The sequence below is a fragment of the Hyla sarda genome, unplaced genomic scaffold (genome assembly GCF_029499605.1).
Source record: "Hyla sarda isolate aHylSar1 unplaced genomic scaffold, aHylSar1.hap1 scaffold_752, whole genome shotgun sequence".
Lineage (NCBI taxonomy): Eukaryota > Metazoa > Chordata > Amphibia > Anura > Hylidae > Hyla > Hyla sarda.
In genome coordinates this window covers 95,084-109,700 of record NW_026610776.1, presented here as the reverse complement: position 1 = coordinate 109,700, position 14,617 = coordinate 95,084, and the positions used below count along the sequence as shown (strand labels likewise).

At 46.7% G+C, this 14,617-nt stretch overlaps 5 non-coding genes and 2 pseudogenes across 5 annotated transcripts; all 7 read left to right on the top strand.

Annotated features, from left to right (window-relative positions):
- The first annotated feature begins 512 nt into the window (after positions 1 to 512).
- On the top strand, positions 513 to 703 carry LOC130345524 (U2 spliceosomal RNA). The gene has a single exon (XR_008884235.1). It is a non-coding gene; the product is annotated as a U2 spliceosomal RNA (small nuclear RNA).
- Positions 704 to 2,788: 2,085 nt separating this feature from the next.
- Positions 2,789 to 2,979, top strand: LOC130345523 (U2 spliceosomal RNA). The gene has a single exon (XR_008884234.1). It is a non-coding gene; the product is annotated as a U2 spliceosomal RNA (small nuclear RNA).
- A 2,097-nt stretch (positions 2,980 to 5,076) lies between these two features.
- LOC130345494 (U2 spliceosomal RNA) lies at positions 5,077 to 5,236 on the top strand (annotated as a pseudogene).
- Positions 5,237 to 5,930: 694 nt separating this feature from the next.
- On the top strand, positions 5,931 to 6,111 carry LOC130345547 (U2 spliceosomal RNA; annotated as a pseudogene).
- A 2,094-nt stretch (positions 6,112 to 8,205) lies between these two features.
- LOC130345521 (U2 spliceosomal RNA) lies at positions 8,206 to 8,396 on the top strand. Its single transcript, XR_008884233.1, has one exon. It is a non-coding gene; the product is annotated as a U2 spliceosomal RNA (small nuclear RNA).
- Positions 8,397 to 10,492: 2,096 nt separating this feature from the next.
- LOC130345520 (U2 spliceosomal RNA) lies at positions 10,493 to 10,683 on the top strand. The gene has a single exon (XR_008884232.1). It is a non-coding gene; the product is annotated as a U2 spliceosomal RNA (small nuclear RNA).
- A 2,093-nt stretch (positions 10,684 to 12,776) lies between these two features.
- LOC130345519 (U2 spliceosomal RNA) lies at positions 12,777 to 12,967 on the top strand. Its single transcript, XR_008884231.1, has one exon. It is a non-coding gene; the product is annotated as a U2 spliceosomal RNA (small nuclear RNA).
- Positions 12,968 to 14,617: the final 1,650 nt, after the last annotated feature.

Below are 14,617 nucleotides of genomic sequence, written 5' to 3'. Positions count from 1 at the left end.
GCGACAGCTTTATGAGGAGCATCAGCACTGCTCTGCCTGAGCAGAACCATCACCGCCATAGGTTGTCAAATAACCCGGATTTAACCCACACAGGTAAGTCCAATGGGGTGCAGGCATGTCCTCTATGCTTACAGCTTCCCGTGGGTGTTGGTTTGATACCGTTTGGGGACAGCCAAGGAGGCATCTGCAGGCAACAAAGGTAGGTGTGTGCTTGTGTGTGTGTTTCCTATGCAGATCCTAAGCCCAGTGTCACATGCAAGTAGGAGGAGTAAGAAGGGTTCCTGGCAAATCCGGGTTATGGATTGCATTTAAAAAGGCCCCGTGGGAGTGCAATGGGCCCCTGTCTTGCTGCTTAGCAATAATGGTATGGGTTTAGGTTCTGCTGTGTGTACTGGTGGTTGACTGCCCCCCAGCCCAGAGTGTGCATGGAAAATTGTCTGGCAGCCTCCCTGACAGCAAGCAGTGATAGTGCCCATGAAGGGGACCTTGTTGGGCCCGCCCCTTTCACGGTTATCGCTTCTCGGCCTTTTGGCTAAGATCAAGTGTAGTATCTGTTCTTATCAGTTTAATATCTGATACGTCCCCTATCTGGGGACCATATATTAAATGGATTTTTGAGAACGGGGGCCGATTTCGAAGCTTGCTTCCGTCGCCCTATGCATTGACCCGATATGGCAGTATCTTCGGGTACAGTGCACCACCCCCTTACAGGGTTAAAAAGAAAGATTCCTACTTTCATTGCTACCTGCTTGCTGGCTAGCCAGCTAGCCAGCCCTGTGGGCCTTGCTGCTGCTGCAGCCAAAAAACAAAAGGTGGTGCTGCTGCTGCTTCTGCTGCTTCTGCTTCTGCTTGTGTCTGGCCCCTGTTGGAGCGTCCAGGCACAGGACTTCTGCTGCTGCTGACTAAATGGCCTCCTTAATTGGATCATTTGAGTAGCCAGCACACCTGTGCAGGTAGGGCATGACATGATAGGCAGCTGCCTTGATAGCGGGTGGGTGCTGAATGTTCCTAATTGACAAAATAAGATTAATGCTTATGAAGAAATATAAAATCTCATCCCTTCCCCAATATCGCGCCACACCCCTACCCCTTAATTCCCTGGTTGAACGTGATGGACATATGTCTTTTTTCGACCGTACTAACTATGTAACTATGTAACATAACATGGGGGGGGGGGGGGTCTCCTGGCTGTTCACACAGGTGTGTCATTGCTGTACATTGACCATGCATTGCTTCTGTGGTATTGCAAAGGCAAAGACAAATGCTTCCAGCCATCCATTGCACTAATGGATTGGTCATCAGCTGGCTGTCTATGTCCCGCATCAATATAGACCAAAGTACAGAGGGTTAGGCTATGCTATTGTGCACCTACCTGATGCATCAGAAGGTGCGAGGCCCTTGCTAAATTCTGTGCACAGACTTTGAGATCTATGCTTTAGACTGTATCTAAACCTGCTCCAACATGGACTGACATTCTGGCCTACTTTCAGCCGATGCGACTTGTCTGTCGCTGAACAGTCGCTTTTTATGTATTCAGCACCTATGTATAATGTTGTAAAAATGCTCTAGAAGCTAAAGTCGCAGAAATGTCACACATATTTGGCCTGCAACTTTCTGTGCGACAAATTCAGACAGGAAAAATCAGTATAAATCCTTAGAAAATTATCCCCCAGTGTCTCCATCTGCTGGCGGTATTGAATAAGCATTGCTGCACTGATGGGGTATGCATTAGACGAAAAAAAAGAAGAAAAAGAAGAATAATACGCCCAGAAAAGAGGCGAAAAGGAGAAAAACGTAAAAAAACGTGAAAAAAAAGTAAGAGGAAGAGAAGGGAAAAAAAGGTGGAAATGGGTTTAAAAGTGATTTCGGCGGAGAAATATATATATATATATATATATATATATATATATATATATGCGCACACACACACATAGATATAAACGTATTCTCCGTTGAGATATTGCAGCCGCTGCTGTGTCCAGGCCCAGGAGCCTTAGCACTGTGCTGTGATGTCACTCAATACCACTGACATCACTAGGTGTAAACAACATCTCTCCTTTGCTGTGTATGTGACTATGGAGCTGTTTGGTGATGTCGTCTATTACGGCCTTCATAGAAGCAACAGGAGATTGTTGCATCCATCTTGAACCCTCAGAACTACAGTGCTATGATGTCACTCACTTCCACAGGCCTTGCAGAGTGTAAACAACAACAACCCAGCTTTGTTGTGTATGTAACCATAGGGATTTGTGATGTCACCTAGAACCTTCACAGCAGCGACAGCTTTATGAGGAGCATCAGCACTGCTCTGCCTGAGCAGAACCATCACCGCCATAGGTTGTCAAATAACCCGGATTTAACCCACACAGGTAAGTCCAATGGGGTGCAGGCATGTCCTCTATGCTTACAGCTTCCCGTGGGTGTTGGTTTGATACCGTTTGGGGACAGCCAAGGAGGCATCTGCAGGCAACAAAGGTAGGTGTGTGCTTGTGTGTGTGTTTCCTATGCAGATCCTAAGCCCAGTGTCACATGCAAGTAGGAGGAGTAAGAAGGGTTCCTGGCAAATCCGGGTTATGGATTGCATTTAAAAAGGCCCTGTGGGAGTGCAATGGGCCCCTGTCTTGCTGCTTAGCAATAATGGTATGGGTTTAGGTTCTGCTGTGTGTACTGGTGGTTGACTGCCCCCCAGCCCAGAGTGTGCATGGAAAATTGTCTGGCAGCCTCCCTGACAGCAAGCAGTGATAGTGCCCATGAAGGGGACCTTGTTGGGCCCGCCCCTTTCACGGTTATCGCTTCTCGGCCTTTTGGCTAAGATCAAGTGTAGTATCTGTTCTTATCAGTTTAATATCTGATACGTCCCCTATCTGGGGACCATATATTAAATGGATTTTTGAGAACGGGGGCCGATTTCGAAGCTTGCTTCCGTCGCCCTATGCATTGACCCGATATGGCAGTATCTTCGGGTACAGTGCACCACCCCCTTACAGGGTTAAAAAGAAAGATTCCTACTTTCATTGCTACCTGCTTGCTGGCTAGCCAGCTAGCCAGCCCTGTGGGCCTTGCTGCTGCTGCAGCCAAAAAACAAAAGGTGGTGCTGCTGCTGCTTCTGCTGCTTCTGCTTCTGCTTGTGTCTGGCCCCTGTTGGAGCGTCCAGGCACAGGACTTCTGCTGCTGCTGACTAAATGGCCTCCTTAATTGGATCATTTGAGTAGCCAGCACACCTGTGCAGGTAGGGCATGACATGATAGGCAGCTGCCTTGATAGCGGGTGGGTGCTGAATGTTCCTAATTGACAAAATAAGATTAATGCTTATGAAGAAATATAAAATCTCATCCCTTGCCCAATATCGCGCCACACCCCTACCCCTTAATTCCCTGGTTGAACGTGATGGACATATGTCTTTTTTCGACCGTACTAACTATGTAACTATGTAACATAACATGGGGGGGGGGGGGGGGTCTCCTGGCTGTTCACACAGGTGTGTCATTGCTGTACATTGACCATGCATTGCTTCTGTGGTATTGCAAAGGCAAAGACAAATGCTTCCAGCCATCCATTGCACTAATGGATTGGTCATCAGCTGGCTGTCTATGTCCCGCATCAATATAGACCAAAGTACAGAGGGTTAGGCTATGCTATTGTACACCTACCTGATGCATCAGAAGGTGCGAGGCCCTTGCTAAATTCTGTGCACAGACTTTGAGATCTATGCTTTAGACTGTATCTAAACCTGCTCCAACATGGACTGACATTCTGGCCTACTTTCAGCCGATGCGACTTGTCTGTCGCTGAACAGTCGCTTTTTATGTATTCAGCACCTATGTATAATGTTGTAAAAATGCTCTAGAAGCTAAAGTCGCAGAAATGTCACACATATTTGGCCTGCAACTTTCTGTGCGACAAATTCAGACAGGAAAAATCAGTATAAATCCTTAGAAAATTATCCCCCAGTGTCTCCATCTGCTGGCGGTATTGAATAAGCATTGCTGCACTGATGGGGTATGCATTAGACGAAAAAAAAGAAGAAAAAGAAGAATAATACGCCCAGAAAAGAGGCGAAAAGGAGAAAAACGTAAAAAAACGTGAAAAAAAAGTAAGAGGAAGAGAAGGGAAAAAAAGGTGGAAATGGGTTTAAAAGTGATTTCGGCGGAGAAATATATATATATATATATATATATATATATATATATATATATATATATATGCGCACACACACACATAGATATAAACGTATTCTCCGTTGAGATATTGCAGCCGCTGCTGTGTCCAGGCCCAGGAGCCTTAGCACTGTGCTGTGATGTCACTCAATACCACTGACATCACTAGGTGTAAACAACATCTCTCCTTTGCTGTGTATGTGACTATGGAGCTGTTTGGTGATGTCGTCTATTACGGCCTTCATAGAAGCAACAGGAGATTGTTGCATCCATCTTGAACCCTCAGAACTACAGTGCTATGATGTCACTCACTTCCACAGGCCTTGCAGAGTGTAAACAACAACAACCCAGCTTTGTTGTGTATGTAACCATAGGGATTTGTGATGTCACCTAGAACCTTCACAGCAGCGACAGCTTTATGAGGAGCATCAGCACTGCTCTGCCTGAGCAGAACCATCACCGCCATAGGTTGTCAAATAACCCGGATTTAACCCACACAGGTAAGTCCAATGGGGTGCAGGCATGTCCTCTATGCTTACAGCTTCCCGTGGGTGTTGGTTTGATACCGTTTGGGGACAGCCAAGGAGGCATCTGCAGGCAACAAAGGTAGGTGTGTGCTTGTGTGTGTGTTTCCTATGCAGATCCTAAGCCCAGTGTCACATGCAAGTAGGAGGAGTAAGAAGGGTTCCTGGCAAATCCGGGTTATGGATTGCATTTAAAAAGGCCCCGTGGGAGTGCAATGGGCCCCTGTCTTGCTGCTTAGCAATAATGGTATGGGTTTAGGTTCTGCTGTGTGTACTGGTGGTTGACTGCCCCCCAGCCCAGAGTGTGCATGGAAAATTGTCTGGCAGCCTCCCTGACAGCAAGCAGTGATAGTGCCCATGAAGGGGACCTTGTTGGGCCCGCCCCTTTCACGGTTATCGCTTCTCGGCCTTTTGGCTAAGATCAAGTGTAGTATCTGTTCTTATCAGTTTTCATGCTGGTGGGGATGGGTGCTGCATGGAGGATGCAGGTGTACCAGGGCTTTCCGGGGCTGGTTCTGAGGGATCAGCTCGACGGCTGCCCCGATGTGACCTGTTCCCTCCGGGTCTCGCCATGAGGCTGAGAGGGTCTAGAGCCGAGGTACTTTTGTGCCTCGGGGAGTGGTGACCCCGAGGTGCCGAAACTCACTGGGAGAATAGACTCACTGAGTTGAAGCACGGGCACCATAATCTCTTCACCTTGTGGCACTCACCTCTTGATTCCCGGCCTTCTGGCTAGGATCAGAGAAATTTTTATAGATCCGGCCGGATGTCCGGGCAGTATATCTGCACACATTCACTTATTTATTTCTTTTTTTGTCTCACTGTGTCACTTTTTGCGTGTTGTGTGTTCACAGGATTGGTCAGGATGCGGTAGCCCTTCTGGGTGTCCCTCCTGGCGGTCTAGGGGAGGTGTGTGTGGCCATTAGGTTCCGCACCTCCCTGCAAACACCCCGGGTACTCCTGGTTTGGCAGGGTACCTACCGTAATCGGCTCTGCGGGCAGATACCTTGGCTAACGCCAAGGGGGATGCCGGGAGCATTTGTGGTCCCCTAGTAGCTTCGGCGAAAAGGGACATCGAACCTGGAACCTCGCAGGTACCTTTTGGTCCGGAGGCGAAGGGTAAGGTTTGTTGGGGGGCCTCTCTCCTATCGGAGAAGGGCTTGCGATAGACCGCATCCTTTGTGCACGTTTTTTTAGTGTAACACGTTTGCACTTTTTCTTGCACTTTGGGTGAATCGAAAGCACGTTCCTCGGCTTTAAAAAAAAAAAAAAAAAAATCTGTTCTTATCAGTTTAATATCTGATACGTCCCCTATCTGGGGACCATTTATTAAATGGATTTTTGAGAACGGGGGCCGATTTCGAAGCTTGCTTCCGTCGCCCTATGCATTGACCCGATATGGCAGTATCTTCGGGTACAGTGCACCACCCCCTTACAGGGTTAAAAAGAAAGATTCCTACTTTCATTGCTACCTGCTTGCTGGCTAGCCAGCTAGCCAGCCCTGTGGGCCTTGCTGCTGCTGCAGCCAAAAAACAAAAGGTGGTGCTGCTGCTGCTTCTGCTGCTTCTGCTTCTGCTTGTGTCTGGCCCCTGTTGGAGCGTCCAGGCACAGGACTTCTGCTGCTGCTGACTAAATGGCCTCCTTAATTGGATCATTTGAGTAGCCAGCACACCTGTGCAGGTAGGGCATGACATGATAGGCAGCTGCCTTGATAGCGGGTGGGTGCTGAATGTTCCTAATTGACAAAATAAGATTAATGCTTATGAAGAAATATAAAATCTCATCCCTTCCCCAATATCGCGCCACACCCCTACCCCTTAATTCCCTGGTTGAACGTGATGGACATATGTCTTTTTTCGACCGTACTAACTATGTAACTATGTAACATAACATGGGGGGGGGGGGGGGGGGGTCTCCTGGCTGTTCACACAGGTGTGTCATTGCTGTACATTGACCATGCATTGCTTCTGTGGTATTGCAAAGGCAAAGACAAATGCTTCCAGCCATCCATTGCACTAATGGATTGGTCATCAGCTGGCTGTCTATGTCCCGCATCAATATAGACCAAAGTACAGAGGGTTAGGCTATGCTATTGTGCACCTACCTGATGCATCAGAAGGTGCGAGGCCCTTGCTAAATTCTGTGCACAGACTTTGAGATCTATGCTTTAGACTGTATCTAAACCTGCTCCAACATGGACTGACATTCTGGCCTACTTTCAGCCGATGCGACTTGTCTGTCGCTGAACAGTCGCTTTTTATGTATTCAGCACCTATGTATAATGTTGTAAAAATGCTCTAGAAGCTAAAGTCGCAGAAATGTCACACATATTTGGCCTGCAACTTTCTGTGCGACAAATTCAGACAGGAAAAATCAGTATAAATCCTTAGAAAATTATCCCCCAGTGTCTCCATCTGCTGGCGGTATTGAATAAGCATTGCTGCACTGATGGGGTATGCATTAGACGAAAAAAAAGAAGAAAAAGAAGAATAATACGCCCAGAAAAGAGGCGAAAAGGAGAAAAACGTAAAAAAACGTGAAAAAAAAGTAAGAGGAAGAGAAGGGAAAAAAAGGTGGAAATGGGTTTAAAAGTGATTTCGGCGGAGAAATATATATATATATATATATATATATATATATATATATATATATGCGCACACACACACATAGATATAAACGTATTCTCCGTTGAGATATTGCAGCCGCTGCTGTGTCCAGGCCCAGGAGCCTTAGCACTGTGCTGTGATGTCACTCAATACCACTGACATCACTAGGTGTAAACAACATCTCTCCTTTGCTGTGTATGTGACTATGGAGCTGTTTGGTGATGTCGTCTATTACGGCCTTCATAGAAGCAACAGGAGATTGTTGCATCCATCTTGAACCCTCAGAACTACAGTGCTATGATGTCACTCACTTCCACAGGCCTTGCAGAGTGTAAACAACAACAACCCAGCTTTGTTGTGTATGTAACCATAGGGATTTGTGATGTCACCTAGAACCTTCACAGCAGCGACAGCTTTATGAGGAGCATCAGCACTGCTCTGCCTGAGCAGAACCATCACCGCCATAGGTTGTCAAATAACCCGGATTTAACCCACACAGGTAAGTCCAATGGGGTGCAGGCATGTCCTCTATGCTTACAGCTTCCCGTGGGTGTTGGTTTGATACCGTTTGGGGACAGCCAAGGAGGCATCTGCAGGCAACAAAGGTAGGTGTGTGCTTGTGTGTGTGTTTCCTATGCAGATCCTAAGCCCAGTGTCACATGCAAGTAGGAGGAGTAAGAAGGGTTCCTGGCAAATCCGGGTTATGGATTGCATTTAAAAAGGCCCCGTGGGAGTGCAATGGGCCCCTGTCTTGCTGCTTAGCAATAATGGTATGGGTTTAGGTTCTGCTGTGTGTACTGGTGGTTGACTGCCCCCCAGCCCAGAGTGTGCATGGAAAATTGTCTGGCAGCCTCCCTGACAGCAAGCAGTGATAGTGCCCGTGAAGGGGACCTTGTTGGGCCCGCCCCTTTCACGGTTATCGCTTCTCGGCCTTTTGGCTAAGATCAAGTGTAGTATCTGTTCTTATCAGTTTAATATCTGATACGTCCCCTATCTGGGGACCATATATTAAATGGATTTTTGAGAACGGGGGCCGATTTCGAAGCTTGCTTCCGTCGCCCTATGCATTGACCCGATATGGCAGTATCTTCGGGTACAGTGCACCACCCCCTTACAGGGTTAAAAAGAAAGATTCCTACTTTCATTGCTACCTGCTTGCTGGCTAGCCAGCTAGCCAGCCCTGTGGGCCTTGCTGCTGCTGCTGCAGCCAAAAAACAAAAGGTGGTGCTGCTGCTGCTTCTGCTGCTTCTGCTTCTGCTTGTGTCTGGCCCCTGTTGGAGCGTCCAGGCACAGGACTTCTGCTGCTGCTGACTAAATGGCCTCCTTAATTGGATCATTTGAGTAGCCAGCACACCTGTGCAGGTAGGGCATGACATGATAGGCAGCTGCCTTGATAGCGGGTGGGTGCTGAATGTTCCTAATTGACAAAATAAGATTAATGCTTATGAAGAAATATAAAATCTCATCCCTTCCCCAATATCGCGCCACACCCCTACCCCTTAATTCCCTGGTTGAACGTGATGGACATATGTCTTTTTTCGACCGTACTAACTATGTAACTATGTAACATAACATGGGGGGGGGGGGGGTCTCCTGGCTGTTCACACAGGTGTGTCATTGCTGTACATTGACCATGCATTGCTTCTGTGGTATTGCAAAGGCAAAGACAAATGCTTCCAGCCATCCATAGCACTAATGGATTGGTCATCAGCTGGCTGTCTATGTCCCGCATCAATATAGACCAAAGTACAGAGGGTTAGGCTATGCTATTGTGCACCTACCTGATGCATCAGAAGGTGCGAGGCCCTTGCTAAATTCTGTGCACAGACTTTGAGATCTATGCTTTAGACTGTATCTAAACCTGCTCCAACATGGACTGACATTCTGGCCTACTTTCAGCCGATGCGACTTGTCTGTCGCTGAACAGTCGCTTTTTATGTATTCAGCACCTATGTATAATGTTGTAAAAATGCTCTAGAAGCTAAAGTCGCAGAAATGTCACACATATTTGGCCTGCAACTTTCTGTGCGACAAATTCAGACAGGAAAAATCAGTATAAATCCTTAGAAAATTATCCCCCAGTGTCTCCATCTGCTGGCGGTATTGAATAAGCATTGCTGCACTGATGGGGTATGCATTAGACGAAAAAAAAGAAGAAAAAGAAGAATAATACGCCCAGAAAAGAGGCGAAAAGGAGAAAAACGTAAAAAAACGTGAAAAAAAAGTAAGAGGAAGAGAAGGGAAAAAAAGGTGGAAATGGGTTTAAAAGTGATTTCGGCGGAGAAATATATATATATATATATATATATATATATATATATATATATATATATGCGCACACACACACATAGATATAAACGTATTCTCCGTTGAGATATTGCAGCCGCTGCTGTGTCCAGGCCCAGGAGCCTTAGCACTGTGCTGTGATGTCACTCAATACCACTGACATCACTAGGTGTAAACAACATCTCTCCTTTGCTGTGTATGTGACTATGGAGCTGTTTGGTGATGTCGTCTATTACGGCCTTCATAGAAGCAACAGGAGATTGTTGCATCCATCTTGAACCCTCAGAACTACAGTGCTATGATGTCACTCACTTCCACAGGCCTTGCAGAGTGTAAACAACAACAACCCAGCTTTGTTGTGTATGTAACCATAGGGATTTGTGATGTCACCTAGAACCTTCACAGCAGCGACAGCTTTATGAGGAGCATCAGCACTGCTCTGCCTGAGCAGAACCATCACCGCCATAGGTTGTCAAATAACCCGGATTTAACCCACACAGGTAAGTCCAATGGGGTGCAGGCATGTCCTCTATGCTTACAGCTTCCCGTGGGTGTTGGTTTGATACCGTTTGGGGACAGCCAAGGAGGCATCTGCAGGCAACAAAGGTAGGTGTGTGCTTGTGTGTGTGTTTCCTATGCAGATCCTAAGCCCAGTGTCACATGCAAGTAGGAGGAGTAAGAAGGGTTCCTGGCAAATCCGGGTTATGGATTGCATTTAAAAAGGCCCCGTGGGAGTGCAATGGGCCCCTGTCTTGCTGCTTAGCAATAATGGTATGGGTTTAGGTTCTGCTGTGTGTACTGGTGGTTGACTGCCCCCCAGCCCAGAGTGTGCATGGAAAATTGTCTGGCAGCCTCCCTGACAGCAAGCAGTGATAGTGCCCGTGAAGGGGACCTTGTTGGGCCCGCCCCTTTCACGGTTATCGCTTCTCGGCCTTTTGGCTAAGATCAAGTGTAGTATCTGTTCTTATCAGTTTAATATCTGATACGTCCCCTATCTGGGGACCATATATTAAATGGATTTTTGAGAACGGGGGCCGATTTCGAAGCTTGCTTCCGTCGCCCTATGCATTGACCCGATATGGCAGTATCTTCGGGTACAGTGCACCACCCCCTTACAGGGTTAAAAAGAAAGATTCCTACTTTCATTGCTACCTGCTTGCTGGCTAGCCAGCTAGCCAGCCCTGTGGGCCTTGCTGCTGCTGCTGCAGCCAAAAAACAAAAGGTGGTGCTGCTGCTGCTTCTGCTGCTTCTGCTTCTGCTTGTGTCTGGCCCCTGTTGGAGCGTCCAGGCACAGGACTTCTGCTGCTGCTGACTAAATGGCCTCCTTAATTGGATCATTTGAGTAGCCAGCACACCTGTGCAGGTAGGGCATGACATGATAGGCAGCTGCCTTGATAGCGGGTGGGTGCTGAATGTTCCTAATTGACAAAATAAGATTAATGCTTATGAAGAAATATAAAATCTCATCCCTTCCCCAATATCGCGCCACACCCCTACCCCTTAATTCCCTGGTTGAACGTGATGGACATATGTCTTTTTTCGACCGTACTAACTATGTAACTATGTAACATAACATGGGGGGGGGGGGGTCTCCTGGCTGTTCACACAGGTGTGTCATTGCTGTACATTGACCATGCATTGCTTCTGTGGTATTGCAAAGGCAAAGACAAATGCTTCCAGCCATCCATTGCACTAATGGATTGGTCATCAGCTGGCTGTCTATGTCCCGCATCAATATAGACCAAAGTACAGAGGGTTAGGCTATGCTATTGTGCACCTACCTGATGCATCAGAAGGTGCGAGGCCCTTGCTAAATTCTGTGCACAGACTTTGAGATCTATGCTTTAGACTGTATCTAAACCTGCTCCAACATGGACTGACATTCTGGCCTACTTTCAGCCGATGCGACTTGTCTGTCGCTGAACAGTCGCTTTTTATGTATTCAGCACCTATGTATAATGTTGTAAAAATGCTCTAGAAGCTAAAGTCGCAGAAATGTCACACATATTTGGCCTGCAACTTTCTGTGCGACAAATTCAGACAGGAAAAATCAGTATAAATCCTTAGAAAATTATCCCCCAGTGTCTCCATCTGCTGGCGGTATTGAATAAGCATTGCTGCACTGATGGGGTATGCATTAGACGAAAAAAAAGAAGAAAAAGAAGAATAATACGCCCAGAAAAGAGGCGAAAAGGAGAAAAACGTAAAAAAACGTGAAAAAAAAGTAAGAGGAAGAGAAGGGAAAAAAAGGTGGAAATGGGTTTAAAAGTGATTTCGGCGGAGAAATATATATATATATATATATATATATATATATATATATATATATATGCGCACACACACACATAGATATAAACGTATTCTCCGTTGAGATATTGCAGCCGCTGCTGTGTCCAGGCCCAGGAGCCTTAGCACTGTGCTGTGATGTCACTCAATACCACTGACATCACTAGGTGTAAACAACATCTCTCCTTTGCTGTGTATGTGACTATGGAGCTGTTTGGTGATGCCGTCTATTACGGCCTTCATAGAAGCAACAGGAGATTGTTGCATCCATCTTGAACCCTCAGAACTACAGTGCTATGATGTCACTCACTTCCACAGGCCTTGCAGAGTGTAAACAACAACAACCCAGCTTTGTTGTGTATGTAACCATAGGGATTTGTGATGTCACCTAGAACCTTCACAGCAGCGACAGCTTTATGAGGAGCATCAGCACTGCTCTGCCTGAGCAGAACCATCACCGCCATAGGTTGTCAAATAACCCGGATTTAACCCACACAGGTAAGTCCAATGGGGTGCAGGCATGTCCTCTATGCTTACAGCTTCCCGTGGGTGTTGGTTTGATACCGTTTGGGGACAGCCAAGGAGGCATCTGCAGGCAACAAAGGTAGGTGTGTGCTTGTGTGTGTGTTTCCTATGCAGATCCTAAGCCCAGTGTCACATGCAAGTAGGAGGAGTAAGAAGGGTTCCTGGCAAATCCGGGTTATGGATTGCATTTAAAAAGGCCCCGTGGGAGTGCAATGGGCCCCTGTCTTGCTGCTTAGCAATAATGGTATGGGTTTAGGTTCTGCTGTGTGTACTGGTGGTTGACTGCCCCCCAGCCCAGAGTGTGCATGGAAAATTGTCTGGCAGCCTCCCTGACAGCAAGCAGTGATAGTGCCCATGAAGGGGACCTTGTTGGGCCCGCCCCTTTCACGGTTATCGCTTCTCGGCCTTTTGGCTAAGATCAAGTGTAGTATCTGTTCTTATCAGTTTAATATCTGATACGTCCCCTATCTGGGGACCATATATTAAATGGATTTTTGAGAACGGGGGCCGATTTCGAAGCTTGCTTCCGTCGCCCTATGCATTGACCCGATATGGCAGTATCTTCGGGTACAGTGCACCACCCCCTTACAGGGTTAAAAAGAAAGATTCCTACTTTCATTGCTACCTGCTTGCTGGCTAGCCAGCTAGCCAGCCCTGTGGGCCTTGCTGCTGCTGCAGCCAAAAAACAAAAGGTGGTGCTGCTGCTGCTTCTGCTGCTTCTGCTTCTGCTTGTGTCTGGCCCCTGTTGGAGCGTCCAGGCACAGGACTTCTGCTGCTGCTGACTAAATGGCCTCCTTAATTGGATCATTTGAGTAGCCAGCACACCTGTGCAGGTAGGGCATGACATGATAGGCAGCTGCCTTGATAGCGGGTGGGTGCTGAATGTTCCTAATTGACAAAATAAGATTAATGCTTATGAAAAAATATAAAATCTCATCCCTTCCCCAATATCGCGCCACACCCCTACCCCTTAATTCCCTGGTTGAACGTGATGGACATATGTCTTTTTTCGACCGTACTAACTATGTAACTATGTAACATAACATGGGGGGGGGGGTCTCCTGGCTGTTCACACAGGTGTGTCATTGCTGTACATTGACCATGCATTGCTTCTGTGGTATTGCAAAGGCAAAGACAAATGCTTCCAGCCATCCATTGCACTAATGGATTGGTCATCAGCTGGCTGTCTATGTCCCGCATCAATATAGACCAAAGTACAGAGGGTTAGGCTATGCTATTGTGCACCTACCTGATGCATCAGAAGGTGCGAGGCCCTTGCTAAATTCTGTGCACAGACTTTGAGATCTATGCTTTAGACTGTATCTAAACCTGCTCCAACATGGACTGACATTCTGGCCTACTTTCAGCCGATGCGACTTGTCTGTCGCTGAACAGTCGCTTTTTATGTATTCAGCACCTATGTATAATGTTGTAAAAATGCTCTAGAAGCTAAAGTCGCAGAAATGTCACACATATTTGGCCTGCAACTTTCTGTGCGACAAATTCAGACAGGAAAAATCAGTATAAATCCTTAGAAAATTATCCCCCAGTGTCTCCATCTGCTGGCGGTATTGAATAAGCATTGCTGCACTGATGGGGTATGCATTAGACGAAAAAAAAGAAGAAAAAGAAGAATAATACGCCCAGAAAAGAGGCGAAAAGGAGAAAAACGTAAAAAAACGTGAAAAAAAAGTAAGAGGAAGAGAAGGGAAAAAAAGGTGGAAATGGGTTTAAAAGTGATTTCGGCGGAGAAATATATATATATGCGCACACACACACATAGATATAAACGTATTCTCCGTTGAGATATTGCAGCCGCTGCTGTGTCCAGGCCCAGGAGCCTTAGCACTGTGCTGTGATGTCACTCAATACCACTGACATCACTAGGTGTAAACAACATCTCTCCTTTGCTGTGTATGTGACTATGGAGCTGTTTGGTGATGTCGTCTATTACGGCCTTCATAGAAGCAACAGGAGATTGTTGCATCCATCTTGAACCCTCAGAACTACAGTGCTATGATGTCACTCACTTCCACAGGCCTTGCAGAGTGTAAACAACAACAACCCAGCTTTGTTGTGTATGTAACCATAGGGATTTGTGATGTCACCTAGAACCTTCACAGCAGCGACAGCTTTATGAGGAGCATCAGCACTGCTCTGCCTGAGCAGAACCATCACCGCCATAGGTTGTCAAATAACCCGGATTTAACCCACACAGGTAAGTCCAATGGGG